Source organism: Bombus vosnesenskii, unplaced genomic scaffold, assembly GCF_011952255.1.
Source record: "Bombus vosnesenskii isolate JDL3184/JDL3185 unplaced genomic scaffold, Bvos_JDL3184-5_v1.1 scf7180000013266, whole genome shotgun sequence".
Classification (NCBI taxonomy): Eukaryota; Metazoa; Arthropoda; class Insecta; order Hymenoptera; family Apidae; genus Bombus; species Bombus vosnesenskii.
Window position 1 is genome coordinate 3,578,318 of NW_022882926.1, and position 21,263 is coordinate 3,599,580.

The window sequence follows — 21,263 nt, forward strand, 5'->3', positions numbered from 1 at the left end:
GCAATGAGCGTGTTAAGTATCAGAAATCGCAGAGAAACTCATCCCGCGTCGCGTAGCAAAAAGCAACGGCCAGATAAGCCCGACAACTTAGCCGCTAAGCCGTTCTTCCTCAGGATTATCGGTTCAACCGCGACTCCTATTCGTCATATATACGAATCCGTCGGTGCTACCCTCGTTCTATTTCCTGCGGACAATACCCGCCAACCCCCGGATTCGTTTCGTCTTCGTCCATCTCGTTCGGTTGCTTTTTCCCTTTCTTCCTTTTTCTCGACGCGCGTGTGCTCTCGTTGTCTGGCATCCCCGAAGTCTGCAGTGACAGACAGCTTCGAGGGGATGACGTTCGTCGACCGGATGAATCCCAGGAACGTACAGCTACTCGGCCGATCCCAACGTGGAAAAATCCGATCCCCGTGTAAAACGATTTCTCCGATTGAAACGTTCGTTACCAGGGCAAAACTGGTAGGATCTCTAATCCCTGGGACACGTTTGATTTCTGAGAGTAGAGAACGAAACGAGTGTGGAACGAGGAATTAACTTCTGCCGTTTGAAACGGATATCGTGTTGATTTTGCTTCAACTGAAAAAGGTTCGTTTTTACTTTGGGTATTTTTGGTACGTGTCTGTGTTCGATTTGCATCTATGTTGAGTACTTTTTTTTATGGAAGTTAATAGTACACCAGAAAATATATTGGTAATGTTTCGTTAATGAGTCGTTGACGAATCGTTGATGAATTTACTGTAACCTATTTTTTACGGCACTGTCTGACGGGAAACGAGGGTTCTCGTCCTCGCCACCCTAATTTTGCGGATACGAAACCGTGGAGGGACATCAGGTTGTGACACCAGAGGGACGAGACGAGAGACACCGTGACATTCGCCGTAGAATCTTGATTAAATAAACATGAAGAAAGCCGTTCATCACGCGTCTGAAGGGACGACGTAGCGACCCACTGACACGAAAGAATCACTACGAACTTTGTTTTCGAGGGGAAGCTGAGTCTAGGGGTGTGGGCGTCATTAGGTGCGGATCTTGATGAGAAGTGAGTGACGATTAGGATGCAATTTTATAAATGAACTACAATTTCATGCGTAATCACGAGTGGATGCTTTATAAAATATACGAAATTTCTTTGTAATTTCCTTTTTTAATATTCGTCGATCGCTATGCAACAACAATCCGTTGTTATATTAAACACAATATAAGAAAAGACAGTAGTCTTTTCTCGAATTATACTTGTTAGTGAAGAGAATAACTTTTAACGATTCGTTAGTAGTTAAAATTGATCTTATTCATCAGTCTTTCTAATGATAAAAACAAATTTCTAAGTTTGAAAACATTGAAAATATCAATTAGTTGCAATTTATTCTTCCGTTCCTTTAATTCTGGCTTAATTATTCAAAGTTGTATAGTTTCTCCCCATCGTCAGCTACCGTTCGCTCTGAATCGGTGTTCTGCATTTTAATTCCAATCGAAGTAATCGCCAATGCACCATAGTCGCGGTATTAACAAGTAATTTATTCTCCGAAACTTTTGGAATCTAATCGCGCCAGGTACTCCGCTCGCGTAATTTTCGATGCTCATATCGGATCGAGGAATTAACGAAGTTGGAGACCCGGGTTTCCGCTCGACAGGTCCTGCCCATCGTCGTTTAGCCTGGTTCGTCGGAAATTAATTCGGACATCCATATATCGATTGGAAGTTGAAGAGACGAAAGTGACGATCTCTGAAAGCTCGCCTCATTGATTCCGCGACAGGGTTGTAGCGTATCTGGTCTCGCGAGAGGAGAGAAAAACACTCTACGCAACGTACCGTCTTATCGGGATGATTTACAGAAGGATACAGTGCATATCGCGCGGAAGAAATGCATCACAGAGCGTGCAAGTACGTTCGTCTAGATTTATGGGGATCGTCGAGGAGCATTTCTAACCGGGGTTTCCTTAAAACCCGCCAGGAATTCGCAGTCTTATTCTTGCTTCCGTGCTCTCTCAGAAAGTACCGCCTCACCCACTCGTGGCTAGGAATCAATTTACAGTGTAGCGAAACACGCGAATGTACGCCTGGCCTTCCTTGGGATCGCCCAGTTTAGAGCATTTCGCGATCTGAATAACTGTGATGAAGGGGACTAGAATTTCCACTGCACTTTTCATGGTTCCTTGTGCTTTCCCTGATTTATTTTTTATAGAGTAATTGTGTATCTATATTTTAGGATTTTCTTAGGTATTAGAATCAATTTTGTTACAAGAATTCTGAGTAGGGAGATTTTCCTTCGAATTTCATAAGGTGTCTATTGATATATTTTGGAAAGAGATAATTTATTAAATATACTAAATATTATACATATGTATATTAAGTATATTGTATATACTTGTATATACTTGTATATTGTATATATGTATATTGAGATTTTGTGTCAAGGGACAGAGATCAGACAAACGATTAGTGAGTACTAAAAAAGCTAACATTTGAAACTAGTTCTAAATTCCTCAGAAAAGTAGTGTACACATATTATGTCCATTATGCTTGTTTTTCACTTAAGATTATGTTTGAATTGAACAGAAACTACATCTTTACATATGTATGTACAAGTATTCCTTTAAGCAATAAAATGTATTGTAATCACTTCGATCGATGTAGCATTTATTTCCTTTTAACGTTTCAATTCCTTGAATTATCAAATAGCCCTATGTGAAACTACAACTCTCACCCTCTTCGAAAGAATCTCTTCAACTTTATCGATTTCCAATTTTACTCGGAGCTTCATCTTCCCCACGAATCCATTCATTCTCAGAGCGGCTTCACGCGAATTTCGAACAATACAACGACCACTAATAACACTTTAACGCGTGTTCTGTTAACGGGCGTCGCCCGCGCCCTCGAATGGGGATGTAGCAGAAGAAAAGGAGAAAAAGACGATGAAACACAAGGTGAACGAAGAGAACGAGGAGGAGGTGTACGGCGTGTCGTCGAGGGAGGCGAACGGGGTTAGGTAGAAAACCGGCATAAATCACAATTATAATCAACGTGCACGAAAGTTACACCAGGTTCGTCCCCTTTGGCCCCGCTACTCGCGACTGCCGGCGTCGCATGAAAATTTATCGTTTAACTTCGGTTTCCTTCAAGGTCGTTGTCTCTCGCTGCTTTGCATACGTTGCTTCTTTCATGGTTTTTCACGAGTTTCCCAGAGCGAGAAGGGAGAGAATCGCGGGTCTCGTTTGCGTCACGCTGCTGCGCCTTTCTGTGCCGGAAGCTCGTCGAGACGAACAACGGGAATAGAAAGGAGATTATTCCTCGAACTCTCCGACCGTTTCCTTTCGCGTTAACTATGAAACCTCAGAACTCGGGAACCAAGAGGATAAAGCCAACGAGAATAGCGAATGGAACATTATTTATTCATTTGGTAAGATGAGAAAATATACCGGGTTATTTGAATAGTATGTAGGGTTTTTGAAAATTTATTTGCGTTCTGGTGTGCGTTTGGTGAAATTAAGGGAAGGTTAATTAACGTGAATTTGAACAAATAGTGCTTGGATTGTTGAACACGATGATTGTAGGAAGAAATTCGGAATTCTTTATTAAGGGAGATATTTTTCAAGAAGGCGACGATATTAGGTATCTTGTGACACGATGAAAAGTAGGAAAAGAATATTGAAGCTTAGTTGAAATATTAAATTCCAAACAAATCCCAGTCGTCGAATATATTTTGTCTCTAGATATCTTTTCTAATTTCACGAAATGGAATACATAGAAATATACGAATGCTATTCGAGGAGAAACCTTCTTCAAAAATTGCTCAATATAGTTTAGGCTCAGTGAAAAGAATAGTATGAATTTTTTTCTAATTTTACTACGAATTTCTCTATTAATTCTCCAACATCTTCGTCATACAAGAGCGCGCTATGCAGTAACAACTTACGGCAAAAGACAGGTTGATAATAATTCAATCAGCCAAATCGTGGAAGGGAGAGATTCACGGCCATTGTGACGGACTGGCTGACAGAGTGGGAGAGATCCATTATCAGTTCCGGATCCATGGCGGTAACAATGTCGATGGAAAAAGTTATTAATAGTTACGAGCTGACGGGCCGTATCGGCCTTTTACGGTTGAACAAAAGTTTCTCTCCGGAGAGGAGGAAGCTCGCTCAAGTCGTTAAGAAAGAATTTCCGGCCGATGCTATTCGGGATCCTCGTATGCCTCGCGAAAATATCACCATGATGACAACAACGTCGGCCAAAGAAAAGAGGGAGTATTATTCTATATGGAAGATGGCAAAATGACGAATGAATCACACGAAGTGATATCTCGTGAATCACTAGAAGAGATATTTCAGCCAAGGTCTGGAGGATCGAGCAAGATTTCTTCCATCGAATAATCGAGCGAACGCGAACGCGAGGGTCTACGTCGTGGCGCGACAAAGTATTTCTTGCCACTGAACGGTATCGAATTGCGCGTCGAATCGAATCAATCGGGGGCGTCGCAATACAAAGCGCAGGCACGAAGAGCCTGACCACGCCGAGAGGCACGTACAAAGTGGCCGGGGATAACTGGAAATCTAGTTTCTTCGTTACGTAGACCCTCGGAGGGTGTAAGGGAAAAAGGAAGAAGAAGGAAGAGGATCTCTCGGTACTCTTGGGATGTAGTGATTCATCTAACGTCACATCGATCGGGGAATACTTTGGACGTGGAAATGTGCAAATTGCAAGGATGACGCGAGAAGGGTGAATCGGTAAGAGTTGGGAGAACACGAGGCAAGCGAGGAACAACGGTAATTCGGCGAAGGAGACGATGAGCAAGAGGCAATTAGAGCGATGACAAATCACAAATTAATCGACGGCAATTAGTCGAGGGCTACGGGCGTACAATCGTCGTCGGTAAATTTAATTTCAGGCCAGACTACTTGTTACGCTGCTTAACGATGTAACAAGTTCCACGGAATTAATCCGCCGGTTGCGCTCGGCCGCGAGCCGAGCGTCGCCGCCGCGCCGCCAGTTACCGCGTTCGCCAGTTTGACGATTTCTCATAGCCAAGCCTGTGAATGTACCTCGGGTAATTCTCGCGGAATCAATTACCGCGGTCTCGTCCCGTAACGGATGACCAACCACCCTCGAACCGCGCTGCAAGACGAATGATAATCGTTTTTCACCAGATGCCTCGGAACTTTGCATCGTTTCCTCCCTTTCTCCCTGTCTTTCCTTCTCCGTCTCGTTTTCGCTGATATTCCATGCACCCCCAGAAGAGTAGTAAATGGTGGTATGCACCGTGTTCCGCCGCGACGTAATTTCTCGTCACGTCGATGCCAGGAAGAGGAGATGAATTATTCCGCGAGTAATGGCGAACAATTGAAATACCCTTAGTTGCGTCTCCGGAGGCGGTCTAGGTTCTCGGGAGGGAGCCCCTGAAAAATTAACGTTATTCCACCCCGCGTCCGATGGTACAAGGGGGAAGAAATCGGCGATGGGAAGGACAGAGATGACGGATCCGTGGATGAAGGAATACACGCGGTGCGCTTAATGTTGTGATGATTTGAAATCGATAACGAGAGAGCCGGCCAGCCATGCACAGAAGTCACGCTGAAGTGAATCTCTCCCTCTCGCGTAGGCGATGGGCAAAGAGCAAAAGTCGAATCGCATTATCGTCGAGCGGAAGCATCGTGTGCCGGCTCTTCAAAGAGTCAACTTGCCCTCGACCGAGCTGTGCACGGGTGGATAGAAGGGAAGAAAGGGATAGAAAGGACAGGGATCGAAGTACGACCAAGTAGAATCAAACAACAGGCGGCAGGGGGTGAGGTGAGGTGAAACGCGAAGAGAAGAAGAAGGAGAGGAGGGTGTAGGAAGAAGAGCGTAGGAAGAGAAGAACGCATAGATACGAATCAATAGGTAGTAGGTACGTAGCCGAGGCTCCGTTTTACTGGATCTTCCTGTCGGTAATCAAAGATTTATATCTGCAAGGAGAGAACGTTGCACGGGATGCTGCGCGCGGCGCACGGAGGTTGAAGGAGGCGCACGATCGACGATAGGGGAGGCTGATGTTCGCTACCGAGTTCCGTTCCAAGTGGAGTGACGGGTAAGCGCGCGCGGACTACGATCCACAGATATCGTGGTCGTCTATGCAAACCGAATAGTAGGATGAATTAATGCCACGGCTACGATACGATATGCTGCTTTTATGTTAATAGCCCGGTGCGTCCACGCTCCGCGACGTACCATTCGCGAGGGAACACTGATGGATGTTACGCGGTTGCGGCCCAAGATAAGTCGTCCTGCCATTGGCGTAACGATTTCGATGGTACCGCGATAACGAGAGTTAGCCGGTCGCGACTAACCGCGCGAGCGTTCACCGCAGAGATAGAAAAGGAGAGAAGAGCTGCCAGAGAGAAACGTGGCACGAGGTCGTAAATAGAAATCCGTTCGCGTTTATTTTGCACGGCGGAAATATATATCGCTGTCCGGCGATAGGCAGCAATTTCGAATAATTTGGACAGCTCTTATCTTACCGATAACTTATGGATCGAAGTCTACACATCACTCCGAAACCTGTAGTCTAGGCCGTTCTCTGAGTACGTTCGATCGTTCGAGAAAGCACTACAGTTGTTGCTTCGAACTTCGTCTAAGATGTTCGATTTTAACAAGACGCGTGTGCGATGTTCTTGGCATTGTAACCGTTGCTGCTTTTCGAATTCACACTTATCGCGACGAACGTAGCGACGAACTCGTCCCCAAGCATGCATTAGCATACTTAATGGGCCTTTGTTTGGTCAAGTTGAACTACGAATGTCGCGAGCGACACGGTTCGTTAACTTGACCGAATCAAATTACATGAATTTACTGTCCCAACGCCTCCGTGGTATTTCATCGTGGATCTATAGGCACGTGCACACATGGTACCCATCTCTCTCGAGCCGTGTGCCGGTGGTTCCCTGGTCCAGCTGAATCAATTCCGGCAGGACCTTTGCTCTCTTCCTCGCGCGTTTGTTCGTTAAAGCTCAACGATGCATTTAGCCGGAATGATAATTCGAGGCAAACTTGGAAACTTCCATTTACAATTTAGAAACGCTCTTGCCTCGGTAATATAGCGTGACAATATTTAATTTGCATTACTTCGTGCCTCGTCACCTTTCGCCGGGATGGGGGGAGCCATTATTAAATCACGTTGCCGTGCTAATAGTCGAATCTCTCGAATAGGTTCCCCTAACGAACTCGCTAACGACAAGCGTTTCGGTCGCTTCGTGCAAACTTCGAATGCCTAGTTTGAGGATTGCGTCAATTTTGCCTACCAAATAGGTATGGGAAGTTGGAATAGGAAAATACGAGAAGTTTTTCCATAAATCTAGTAACGATCGATCGATTAAATGATAGACAATATTGTTTTGTTACGTCTCTAGCACGTTTTATTTTGTTAACCCCAGAACCACCACTGGCTGAAGTATTAAAAGAAAAGAAAAAAGAAAGGAGGTGAACTTAGAATTATAACTAACGGTGGTTGCAAATGCTTTCATTTCTAGAACTAAAATTGTTTCACCGGAACGTGTCAAGCGTTGTAAAGAATCAGGCGTCCAGAGAAGATAATGGGTAAAGATGATCAAATTCGTGAGATTCTGGAGAACGCGTATCTTCAGGAATCATAGATGAAGGATAGCTGGTTGAAGAACGAAATAAACATGGTGATTCGGTTGTTTAGAGAATAGGATGTAAAAGTATCTCGAGATTACAGTCAGAAGAGGAGTATGTTATGGTTTTACGCTTGCTTAATACGTTCTTTGTGATTGTAATTTCCTCCGCCGATGCATTCAACAAGTAAAGTACCCGGTACAAGCCGACCAAAGTAACCTACGGAACAAGAAAAAATGGCGGTTTAATGAACATATCGACAAGGATCCTAGGAAGATTCCGTAGATAAAAGCATCGGGTTGTATCGCGATAAGGGGTTCGGACATCGATGGTATAACGCGGTAATTTGCTGCATAATTCCCATGCTTCCGGCTAGGATTAAATCACCAATTAGTACTAATGTTACACAGAGGCTAGTGTAGGCAAAGCGGCCGGAGCCAACAGAAGCGCTGCCGGCCGAGTGACCGATGAGTCATTGTCATTAGGCGAACTACGGTTGGAAACTGTTCGCGTCGGCAAGGGTTGACGTTAACGGATCGTCGTGCGTGTAAACGAGAGTTGCTCTGGGAGTCCGCGGTGTACGATTCGTCATTGTAATAATTTTGCCTGTTCCTCATCGTAGATCGTTGGTTGGAAAAGGTTCCGGAGGATACTCGATGAATCTCGGGAATTCAGTCAGAGCTCCACTCGATGGAGGAGAAGTTTAACGGTCTCGGCTTTGAAACCTCGTTGTCCCTAGCTCCCTAGCCCTCTGCTCGTTTTATAGCTTCATTACGAGCAAGGGTTCTCGTTTAATAATTCATCACGGCCGCAACCGTGCCGCTGCCGCTCTCGATGCCTGTTCTTTGAAGAATAACGGGCCGCGTCCCGTGCTTCATGAAATACCTGCGATTATCTTTCGAGTTCTTTCGAGTCATTCTCCGAAGGAAAGTTTACTCCATATGCCTCTTAAAACGTTTGTTTCTTTCAAACACAATGGATCTTGAAATAAAGTTTTGTATCTTCTTAGTTAGGATTTTTTAGCTTCTTATTTAAGGTGGATTTTGGTGAGAGTACAGTGAATACGTTTAAGAGAGGTTGCTCGAAGATCGTGTCGCTTGATTTCATATTTCTGTAGAATTTCGCAGGCAAAAGACACAATAGAATGTCTCATCCCCAACGGTGAACGTATTCCAACTACCACGAGGTCGTACTTTTTAATCTCCCGTTTGAATGGAACGGGATCGCAGCGGCGGCAAAGGTAGGATTAAGAAGCGAGCTAGTCCGCTTATGTGTACGGCAAGCGGTATTCAATGGTACACTGATTTTAATTTAACACCGATGTCTTCGAACCATACACGCGGGACGTTAAATCAGGGGAAACGCTGGCCCCAGTCTAGAGACCCTCGGCTGCTTTGTTCTCCCTTATAAATAATTGTTACACAGCATTGTTAGCCCCGCCATGGTAAGACGAATTTCGCGATTGTTATGGCCCGTGTTATTATGACGTCGTACACGGTAACCATAAACGAACGTGATGCAATAAACTACGAACTTCTTGGACGAGAGGAACGAAGAGGAGGCGAGCGTGTCCCAAGAGTAGTGTGTTTTATCCGAAAACATACATTCGTACGAGGACGGAACACGTTGCGGAGAAACGAGGAGCGTCCCCGAGGTAATTACAAGTTACTTTCTACGAGAGAACGCCTCGTTTTCGATTCGAGCATGTTGTTTCCTCGATCCTTTTAACCTTCCGAAGTTATGCCAGGCTTGTGAAGTAAAAGAAGAAATATGGTCGGACTATTTATCGAATCATTACTGTCCATAGAAATCCAATGACGCGAGGAACTTGAGAAAGGGAGGGGCCCGTGTGCGAGTTGGAAACACGTGGCATGCACGAAGGAAGTCGTGTTTCTTCGGTCGTCGGTCTGTGGATGCCAACGAAATAATTATTGGCTTGCGTGGCTCGATAAATATTCTTGGTTTCGAGTTGGAAACCGTCGACGCGGTGAGAACGTGCTTCGTTATGCAACAGCTACCGCGTAAAACATTTGGGACGACTACGAAGTGATTTTAGTCAAATTTAGATAAAAATCTCATGGCTTTACGGTTCGTTTGAATTTTATAGATGCGAGAAAAAGATTGGGAAGAGTATACTTGCGATACATAGCGCATAATGTTTTTTTACACGTTGCAATAAAAGTTTCTTTCGCATGGACGATCTGAGTATCGGCGCGTTTCTCCTGCGATGAGAACGAAATACGATTCTTGAGAGCACGAACACCGAACCGGAACTCACGCAAGACGAAAGAAAGAGCAACGATGTCGGTGCGTTCCGGTATGTTTCGCGGTATAAGTACAAATCCAATTTCTACGACTCGTCGACGTGCTCGATGGCTCGTGAGATGAAGATACGCGGAGACGTCGAAGCTTGAGTACCCACGCATGCCTACAAGGTGTTCCGCAAGAATCGTTTAACGGGAATCGTGTTGCTTTCGAGAGGAGTTTCGCGGAATTTTATTTTCCTTGTCAGTGCCCGTATTCAAGGAAAGAGGTGTCTCTCGACTTACCAAATAATACAGTCCAATGAAGAATTCTTCTTTCTTGGTTACTATTGAACGTTAATCATTGACAATTTCAGATAGAAAATATCTCTAGTTATTTTTGCAATGTACTAGATAATTGAAGATTAAACGAGACCTTACTTTACAAAGTTTTCTATGTAAAAAAGATCGACTCTACGGAATTAATTTTTCATTGATCGAAAACGAAATAGTTACGATAAAGGAACGATTCAATTTGGAACGAAGCAGCGCAACTCGAAAGAAATTTATGGCGACTTGGAATGTCTACTTGTAGGTTAAAGTACTGAAGAAAGCGATGCCCGAGAAAAAGCAGTCTTCAATATATGTAACATGTTTATAAAATTTAGATCACCCAGTAGACATGGAAGAACGGACTTACATTACAAAAATGCGGAGCACCACCAAAGTCGCAAGCGATTTCTCTCGATTCCACGGGAATATCCTTTGCACGACAAAGGAAGGAGTTGTCCGTGGGCGACCTTTTTCATCGAGGTCCGTGGTCGTCATCCAGGATTTTGGTCTAGCAGAGGGCTCGTTTATTGCTCGCGGGCCGTGCATAAAGTATCAATTCTGATCTTCGTACGACGTGTTTACGGCATCCTCGGGTTAACTTTATGCTTTTCTTACGAACTTTACGAGGCGTCTTAGACGCGCGCGACTGCACCAGGACGAGCGCTCCATATCGTTGCACGAAAGACGAAAAGCACGAAAAAAGAGAGGCCGGACGCGGTTTCGTCTCTCGTTCTCTCGTTGCATCCTGTCTCCTATGAATTCTTCGTGATACGTATACAGTCATTCACGAAAGTCTTTGTATACCTTGTAACAAGACTATTGTGTCATTAAAATGAAATTTAATTAAGTTTTATCGTAAAGCCGGTATAATGAATGCTACGTATTAATGTCAAATTCAGTTAAGAGATATTTTAAAGTAACGTATTTTACTATGTAATAGTTATCGTTACTTTATATTCTAACAAATAAGTTAATGATATTAGGCGAGGGTATAACTTGTTTGAATAAGAATAGTCGTTTTATAGGTACAAAGCCTTTCGTGAATGACTGCATAATACGTGTGTGATCGCGCGCGCGCGAAATCCTGACGTGATTCAGATTACGCGGTGCTGTTATGGGTCGTTTATCGCGAGACAATGGATTCGCTGGATCGAATGGAATCTGACTACGCGGAAGATAGATAGTATTGTCGCGCGCGATGCCAGAGACTTTCTACGGTTCCGCGTTTATCGCGGAATTTATTCCGGCCAGCTATTGAATTTCGCGGCCCCGGCTGCGAGTTTCAGGGTTGAGCCGCGTGTAACACCGAAAACACGCGGGGAAACACACAATGCCGGGAACCCACGTGTCACCACAGCTTTTTTTGTCACCCGTAGAATCGATCGGACTTTTTAACCGGTTGTTCTTGCACGTACTCATTCTGTCGCGGAGCTTTTCACGGATAAATCCCTCTAGCATTTCCAGAAAAACTGGACACCGTCGATAATTTGTATCGATCCGCATTTTACATTCGTCGAACGCCAGAATCTTTTGCTGGAACATTTCTTAAGAAGTGTCGAATTTATGCAACAAAAGGAAATTTCTAAACAAAAATCTCTATTGTAATTACGAATAAATTGCTATAACTAAAGTAGTCTATGCATTTATCGAAAGTAAGTACAGCAATATATACGATGTACACAAATACGCAAAACTATAAATAATAAAATATCTAAACTATAGTATTTATTATCATACTTAGCGGACGAAAGAAATTTTCGATGAAAGAAAATTTTCTTCACATTATTCACTACATTTTCGTGCTAGCTCGTCGATGTTTACATAGCTTCGACAAAATCAAATCCCTGACACCTGTCTGCGTTTGTCTACCGCTCCGTGTCATCCACGGAGCTCGTCATCCTTCGGGGGGTGATTAAGACCATAATGCACCGTTTTGAAGCTTCCGTTTGACGCGGAACGTGTACGTATATCTCCCAAGGGAGCGGGGAAGACGACGAAGGGAAACAGGGATGAGGAGTAGACAGGGAGATTCGAGAGGAGAGTAGCGTGTATGTACATTCACCCTATATCGAGTATAATTGAGTTAGTCGCGTGACACGTCGTTGGTGCTATTCCAGCCGCTTCCGTTGGCTGTTTCGAGGTGGTATCTATACAGAGAGACGGTGCAATTCAGCGAGAGCGTGGGAGAGAGGCGGATGGAGGTGGTTTGGCGTTTACGGCGATGCTGGAAGTTGGTTGGTGGCGGAACTCGTTGCGCCGAGGTCGAACGCGTCGATAAAACGCAAACATTTAATTAAAAGATAATCAACCGGATTGCCCGGTTGCCGCTAATGTTGCAGAACGGGAGATAGGATGAAACAATCGGTTCTTTATGCATATGAGTCGCTGGTTGGTTGGTTTTGGCCCGGTGGACGGCTACGCAGACCGCCTATGTGATTTAATTTTACACGAATATAAATTCGTATCGCGCCGCCTGATACGCCACCTCTGTCCACCCCGTAGTATCCTGCGTCGTTTCATCCCCTTTCGGACCATCGGGATTCGACAGGCGGCTCGTTTCATTGCGGGGAAGAGAGCGAAGGCAGTCGTGACGCGGCGCGTTGCTGCGCTGATGGTGGCACCAGCAGGGGATGGGGATTGGCTGCACTGCTGGTGGATATCGGTTCGATTTCGTGGTCCTTCGGTCGTATTGCGTGACGCGGATATTTCGGATGTACAAGTTTTTCGGCGCGTTGCCGAAAACAAAACCGTGACAGGAAAGAAACGGTGGAAACGGTGCAACTTGTTTTTGGCAGAAAGAAAGTGTATCGACGAAATAAAAAAAGAGGAAAGAAAGCGAAAGCAAGAAAGGAAGAAGATGAAGGGAGATGGAGAAAGAAAGTTGAAAAGGATGGAAAAAGGTGAAACCATTCTGGGATATTAAGCTCGCGGTCACGTACGCCATTACCGAAGCTAATGCAAAGCTGCCAGTCGTTTTATGCCATCTGTAACCGGATCTCTCTTCGACGACGGGGCGCTACTTTAGCCTCTCCATCCCCTTCGACAACTGGCTTGCCGATCGATTCGACGTGGCTTCGATTAAAGACTTCCCTTTCCTCCTTTCCTCTCTCTTTTCTCACCATTGATTCTCGCTTCGCTCTCTTTCATCAGCCGGGAAGAAAAGTGTCCTGAGATTTTTTTCTCCCCTTTCGTTCCTCCGGTTGACGGCTTTCCCTCTATATTCGCCACCACGAGTCAGTATTCAGCAGGCACAATCGCGTTCTTACATTCAGCGTGATAAAGCCCGTGGCTTATGGATAAGATTCTTTTCCATGAGATCGCGCCCTTCCCGAGAGTTTCCGCCACCATGTATGAGACAGTTGAACTTATTAATTTTGTACTCGTTGCGTATTCAAACAAGGTGTTCTTTCACTGACAGCTTCCTTCTTTCATTTCCCTCGAACTGTAAATTTCCGTATTTATTAACGAACAATTCTGTTTCAGTACGGTAAAACTCCTCAATAAATTTACATCCATGTTCTTCGTGGGCTATACGGTAATCCTTCTTCGACGACGTTTCAACGTATTTTAACAGTCACTTTTCGAATTTTTTTTTTTAGATATGTTTTATTCGTGTGTTCATATATTTCGCTTTTTCAATATTTGTTCCGATATTACCAAACATCTCAATTTCTTTCCTCCAAGAGGTATTCAAAATTACTATTTGAAAATCTGTCGCCCAATCACGTGACTTGAAGACACATATACCCGTTTCTCCCGTGACATACGTCTCCAGGTAACAACGGCGTCGGTGGTCAAAGCGTCGGAAACTCTAACGAGTCGGCTAGGAAGTCACAAAAGCGATCCTGTCACTTTCTGGAGGCAGAGTTACGTGCACCCTCGGACATGAACGAAGCAGTCGACCACCTTGCACAATGGCGGCATCGATTCCGGAGGCATGATTGTCCCTGGATCAAAGAGTGACGTTCGTCCACCCTCGTGAAAGGACCTGGCCATTGAATCCTGTGTGGTTCTCGCGTGCACGCACACGTTTCTAGTACATTTACATCTATATCCATAGTACATTTACATCTATATCCATAGTATATACATGCATGGGTCGTAACCGTTGTACGTATACAAAGTACGAATCGAGAGAAGAATCGCGGCAAGCAATGATCAAGGCTCGTTGCTGAACGCCTGGTTCCCAACGATCTCGGGTTACACGCATGCGGGCAGGCGAGTGGAGGAACGGAAAGATGCATGGGCCAGCTCGTCGATTGACAATAACGAATGCTAATGGACGGGACGAGTTAATTTACCTTTTATTAATTGATTGGCCTTTGGTAGCCGGCGCGAGTCGACGAGATGCACGCCGGAAAGAATCTCGACAGGGGCACAGAAGGACAAAGCGGAAGATCTAAACGGGTACAAAGCGGAGAGGAGGGGGTATCGCAACGAGGAAGGCTACTTTTCGCGGAGTTTACTGCGGACAGGTCAATAAACCCCTTTCATCTATCGGCAGGCGAAAAGGGGAGATGTAGAGAGACAGGCAGAGAGACGAACTCTAGGAGTCGGTGAGGGAGGGTCCTCTTAAAACGTCGAAATTAAATTCCACCAGCGAAGGGACGCTCGCAGGTTTTAAGGTCCACCCTTATAGTCGTGGCTGCCGCCGTGTTCCGCGTTACTTATTTCCCACAATTCTCAGTCCGCCCTTATTTTCTTCCAATGCTCTCCCTCCTCTGTAGCTAGGCAGAGTCAGTTCTTTCTTTCTTTAGCTCTTAAACGAGGGGCGGTTCCGACTACGACTTCGCTTTTCCACTCCCTCCGTCGAAACGAAGAAAATATATGTGCGACTGAGAATGGCCCGTGCCTTTGCCTGGGCCAGAGCTCCAGCTCTCCAGCTTTCCATTAAGTGGCCGAAATATCGCGAAGCTTGCGAACGATCGTCCGGTTTCCCGGGTGTATACTTGCCGGGCTACATTTTTCGCAGTACGTTTTCTCGCACGTTTTTGTACCGTTTTCGTACCGTCTTCGTTATCACCTCGAGAGACGAGTTACACCGTACTGTATTGTAAAATTTTCGTCAGACCGTCGATTTTTCTCGTTCGTTTCTATTTCGATGGTGGCGAACAATTGGCAGGGAAATAAGAAGGAGCCTCTTTGAAGGATAAGCCATCGAGAATCGTTCGATCGCCAAGGAAAAGGTAGAGGACCTGCTCCTTTGCAAAGGTAAATAGATATTGGAAATTCAATTACCGAACCCGCCTGCCCGCCGCCTTCGTTATTTTTAATGAGCGAGTACTTAGGCGCGACGGGAAACGCGAGACGAACCCTTCCGGCTGGCTCCTGACGGACGGAATATGATCTTGGATTTCTCAGTTTCTACTTCGCCTTTGTACCTTGATATTTCTTATCTTGAGGATTATCGAGGGGTAGCAGAAGTCCCTCAGACAGCGAGGAGAGGTATATCCGTCGTTCCCGAGGAGCCTGTAATCCGTTTAAATTCTACGACCCGGTTTAAGTGCTGCTTTCACGCGAGCAATTTGTCGCGACTGTTTTTGACAAAGATGAAAAATCTGCTCGTAATTAAATTGTAGCGATTCAGCGACATATAGGAAACGGTATAGGGTTTCTTCGTTTCTTCGTATCGATCGATTAGAGAAATTAGGAGTCATTGAATCGTTTATTCGATACATAATAATTTTCTGGATTTTCTTTCGTTTCCTTATTATCCTTATTGTTACTTATAAGAATGACTAGATCGCTATTTGTATCACGTTTTAGCACACTTTAGAGATATCGTTGGTGTATCGATCGCTGGTGTACGTGAAATCGAGTTTCGTTTCTCCGTAGAGGGAAGGTAACGAGTGGAATAAATTTATTGTCTGGTCGAGGTAAAAATAGGGGAAAAACGAAAAAAGTGGAGAAAAGGCTCGAAAGAAACGATCACAGAGACAATGGAGGTGGAGTATCGGCAAGTGCAATGAAGTGGCACTGACAATAAAGAGTGGTAGCCTCTAATAAACAGTCGCTGAAAGAGAATCATTATTTATTGCTTCCCATTGATAATGGGCCGCTGCGTTCCTCGACGCTATTAATTATCAGCGATCGACGGTTTTACGATATTTCGCCGCCGTTTGTCAGAATATTCTTCTACGCGGGCATGAGAACCGGATGCACCGGTTCGTTCGAGCATGAACGCAAGATCGATCACGGTCGCTCCGTACGTTGCTGTTGCGCCTTTTTCAGAATAAGCCTTTGCCTTAATTAACTTTTGCCTGCAACTCGCGCTAGCGAGAAAGAAGCAATAAAAAAACCGAGAGAAAAAAATTGGGAGAAGATTTCGTTCGTCTCCATGTTTATTCTGCATTTTCTTCGGCCATAAACATCTCCACCGTGATCAAGAAGTACCGTATAAATCGAGGGATTTCGTCTTTTTACAAGACGTCAGAAGCAACACCGTGGTATCGTATATCTTAGGCCTCAGGCACTTTTGCCACCTATGTGCTACATTTTATTACCCTGGACGAGTTCGACGTACAAATTAGTTGCAGAACTTGAATCCTTGGAAGCCTCGCTCGCTTCCTGTCTCTCAAAACGACGTGACATTTCACGAAGTCTTTCAAACCAAATCTAGATTTAATTTAAAGCATCGTACGAAGAGGAAATTAGCATCTATTTATTCATTGACAATCGCCGATACTTTCAAAGTAGTAATAAAAATATATATAACAATGTTTAAAATACCAGTCTTGAAGTAATTGCATAAAATTTGAAAAAATATCTAAAATTTCATCTTCACCGTTGAACTCATAAAAATCTACGAGAACCTAAAATTCTGTATTTGAGGTAACAACAGAAAATCTATAAAAGTATATAGAGTTCAACTTTCGTAACAGGAGACAATTCACAGACACGTAAAAGATCGTAGCTTGAAAGCACCGCGAGAAAATCCACAGAAAATCCTAAAATTCCGCTTTAAAGGTAGCAGAAAATCTTGATGCAACAAAGCCACCCACGTTAGTATACCGATTACCATTATTCCTTACCACCGTAGATCGGTACAATGTTGCGAAAGAGCTCGAGACGAAGGGTTGGCCGCCGAGAATATATACATATACGGTTCTCCGGGCTCGAGGAAGCAAACAGGATGCGCGGATGCGTTCGAGCGTGGTAAGACCGATAGCGGTGTACACTCTCGCGTGGTGCGGCGGTTTTTCAAGAAGACTCTGTCCGTTTCACGGTCCCGCGACGCCAGACTTTGAGGCTGCTTTGGTCTGCTATATCGGCCCATTACCAACCTGGCACGTTGAACGTTCTCGTAAATCACCGAAGTGGCTGGTCGCGTTTGTTGCCGCGATTTCTTGCCTCGTGCGGATCGACGACATGTTCCATAGCGATCTACGAGGACAGGAACCTTGAAATCGAGCTCTGAATCTGAATGACAAAGTTGAACGACTGGCAACGCGCGATCTCCTTATTCATTTATTCACGCACACAGCTTCACGTTTACAGCTATGGTTGCGTACTTTGATGAAGCATGGATAGATCTTTTTCTACCGGAATTTTATTCTTATCAATTAGTACATTTACTGACTCGTAACCGGCTTTCTTTCACGCGCGTAAATATACGTATACATATATGTGCACATTCATTTGATATTATGAATTCGAAGGGGCTAGCAGGTATTGGAAGAGATGGTGATACACGGAAGAAAAATATTTCTTCGAAGAACTAGAAGATTTCTTAGGATCGAATTTGTGTATATATAGAGCTGACTTGTGGATATTTCAGTCAGATCGAAATTGCAAATGAAATTGAACGGTGAATATTTGATGAAGGGGTCGTACCGCGAGAGGTATCGTACGACCACTTTTCGTACGGTGGTTACAATGATTTGGTAGTTTGGAAGGGAAAGAAATTACATATCGCGAAGAGAAACGAATGTACGGATCATAGCATTTCTGTTTCCATTTCTGTCGCTCTTCTGTTGAGGAGACGGTAGGAATTTTCTCGATGATAGGTTACTGAACGTATATAATCGAGTGTTCGACGAATCTCCTATATCTTCGAAACTCTACCATCTATAAGTAGTAGTATGAGTATATCATGACGTGTGATCAAACTGAGTTACGCCATACACTGTTCCAAACTACATACATCTCAATCATCCGTTAATGCCGCCTGTCAACGTAGTTAGTGTCGCGCTATCGAACTAATTTTCCCCTGTTTTCGCGTTTCGAGCCCAATATCCACAGTGACCATACTGACCATACGGGTCATACATGTATATGTATTGCAGCATAGCAAGGAGGATATGGGTGCAGAAGCAGTGGTATTCCGTTAAACCGGAATACGAAATGAAGCGTATTCGAGCCACTGTTAAATCCAGAGGCTCGTGAAACCAATATCAAGTGTTCCAAAAGTCAATAAAAATTAAATATCTATTTATCAAACATAATTCACAGTGCAAAACTGAATGTGCGAAAAATATTTATATTAACCAATATTTAACGAACGTAACATAAGTGGGTTTCTTGGAAAGACAAGATCTTGCACAAGATGTATAAGAATAGTATGTCGCGATTATCATAGCGAGATTCTACACTTTTACATTTGAAATTCAGATGCGTGCACGTGCTACATATTTTTTACAAATAACGCCGATTCAAAGATGGAGAATCCCATTATGATAATCGTGGCATACAATTTTTATTCACTTTCTACGTAACACTACATATTCCATTTATTTTAATATATATTCTGTATGAAAACGTTGAATGAGTTGTTACTCATGTCAGATATATGTGTGTGTTCAGTTTTGTTTCATACTGTAGTCCCCTCCGTCAGAAATACCATAGCGCGATACCGTACCGCTACCAAAGTCCAGGTAGAGTTCAAAGTGATGAAGAGGGTCCACAGAAGTTTGGACTGGAACAGGGGTTCGTTCGACGCAATAGTAATCTATGTAAACTCGCGAGGCGAGAGATGACTATCTTTATACGCGAGGCGTTGGGTTCTATTCCGTGGTAGGTGGTGGGTTGCCCCTTCTGTTCCTCGAAACCATAGATCAGCAGCGGCTCGGGAGCCGACTCCTTTTCACTTTCTCGCTCTCTCTCTCTCTCTCGTTCACGGCGCAGGTATATTATCCGCGTAACGCTAAAAATACCGAAACCCCGAAAACGGACGTTAAGATAGCGCTGGGCGTGACCGAGTCTGAGGGTCTGCGGGCGAACCGCGCGCTTAAAGAAGGGTTACGGGCGAAGTAATGGCCCGTGCACACCGGGGTCAGGGGAACAGACAGCGAAGAGCACGAGGGTAGTGTCGAACAAGCCTTTTTTTCTTCGTTGTACGCAGCGACCATGGGCTACCTACGATGGTCTAGGCCTAAGAAATGGAAAATCAATATCTCACCGTCTCGTAATAATGCCCCTTTTCACAGGCCATACAGAATCTCCTCATATCGTGCGTCTTTAGGATTTATAGGGTGTAGTGCCTTTTATGTTTTAATGATATGTGCTTTGTAGTAGCATTTATATTACAGCACTGTTGGGAAGCAAATATATTTGAAAGCCAGCTAGGACTCGTAAGTCTATTTCCTTCGAGTTCTCTGCAGAGATATAAAATGGTACAAGCATTCAGAGACACTACAGTTATGCGAAAAGGAAGTTTCCTAATATGCATATGGTAGATGATTTTTGTTTTCCTAAGATGATTCATGTCGTTGGATTTTTTAAGACGTTCGCTGTTAAGGTTTGATTGATTCTCACAGAATAGCAATATTTTTGATGAAACCAAAAATGATCTAAGTTATTCAAATCTTACATTTTCTGAAATTATTGTCATTTATATTTTAATGACCATAAGAGAGTATGACATGTTGTTCGAACAATCTTAAAAAAATAACGACAACGTACTTCAAGATTTTATGCGAATAGAAGAAAACACTCATCGTTTTGTCTTTGGTAAATCGAGTGCCAAAAATGTATTAGTAGCTTTCTACGAATTTTCATGATTTTTGTGGTTCCATCTGTCATAAATGGTCGCTCGCTCCGGCATTCCTGAGGGACTATTAAAAAATACGAAGGTGGACGTTGTCGAGGATCACGCGGAAGATTCCGAGTAAGAGAGTGTCGGTGGCCTGGGCATCGCGCCAGAACCGTTTCCGTAATTCGATTGAGAAGCTTCCCAGTCGTGAGCGCAAGAGACTCGACCGATCGGGTAGAGGATGGTATTGGTGGCTCGATAGAAAACTTCTGGTCGACTCGATTCCAATCGTTTCCGTGCGAATCAACTATTAATACCATCTTCCAGGGAGGTCCGTTCGATTGTAGCTCCATTGCTGTCGACCCTCCCGACCACGAAGGAGTAACTTTTCCGATAATGAGTTCTTTAGAAAATATTCTATCGGCGTCGAGCGGGCTGCCCTGGCGCGAGAATAATTCAGTGATGTCTGGAAAAATATTTTCGCGATCCACCCCTATCCTCCCTCCCTGCAACCGAAGAAATATCTCTCTCACTCACTTATTATTCTTCGCGGCTTTTCTTTCGCGAAAATTTTCCCTTTTCCACCAACCATCCCCCTTCGATCCGTTTCTCTCGTTGTCGCGCTACTTTGAATCTCAACGATAACAACCAGCCTGTTTTTCGACCGCCTTCCATGAACGCGACGAAGTGGCGTCTACCAACGGTTCCCTCGATAATAGGGAACGCTATCGACAGCATCTACAGTCACCTAGAGTACTTTTTACGAGGTCTCGCGATACCGTTACAGAGTGAATTCTTGAGGGGAAGAAAAAAGCCGAGTAAAACTCTGTTTTAACGTAGCTTGGCGTGTTGCAAAGGAAAACAGGACTTGTATTTCTGTTCTCATAAGCCACGGAACTTTGAGAGAGTTGTTGTTCCCCGTGTTGTTGGTTGAAGGAGTTAATAATTCGTTCTACCGTGCTAGAAATTAGACCTTATAACCGCAGTTTAACTCGGTTCCAGCCAGTGGGGTGTAAAACTTGCTGAATCCAGGAAGGGCGTATAATGAAAAAGCGAAGTTCCTCGCGGAAGTAGCCTTTCATCCTTGGGAACGGGCGGATGGGGTGGGGGGT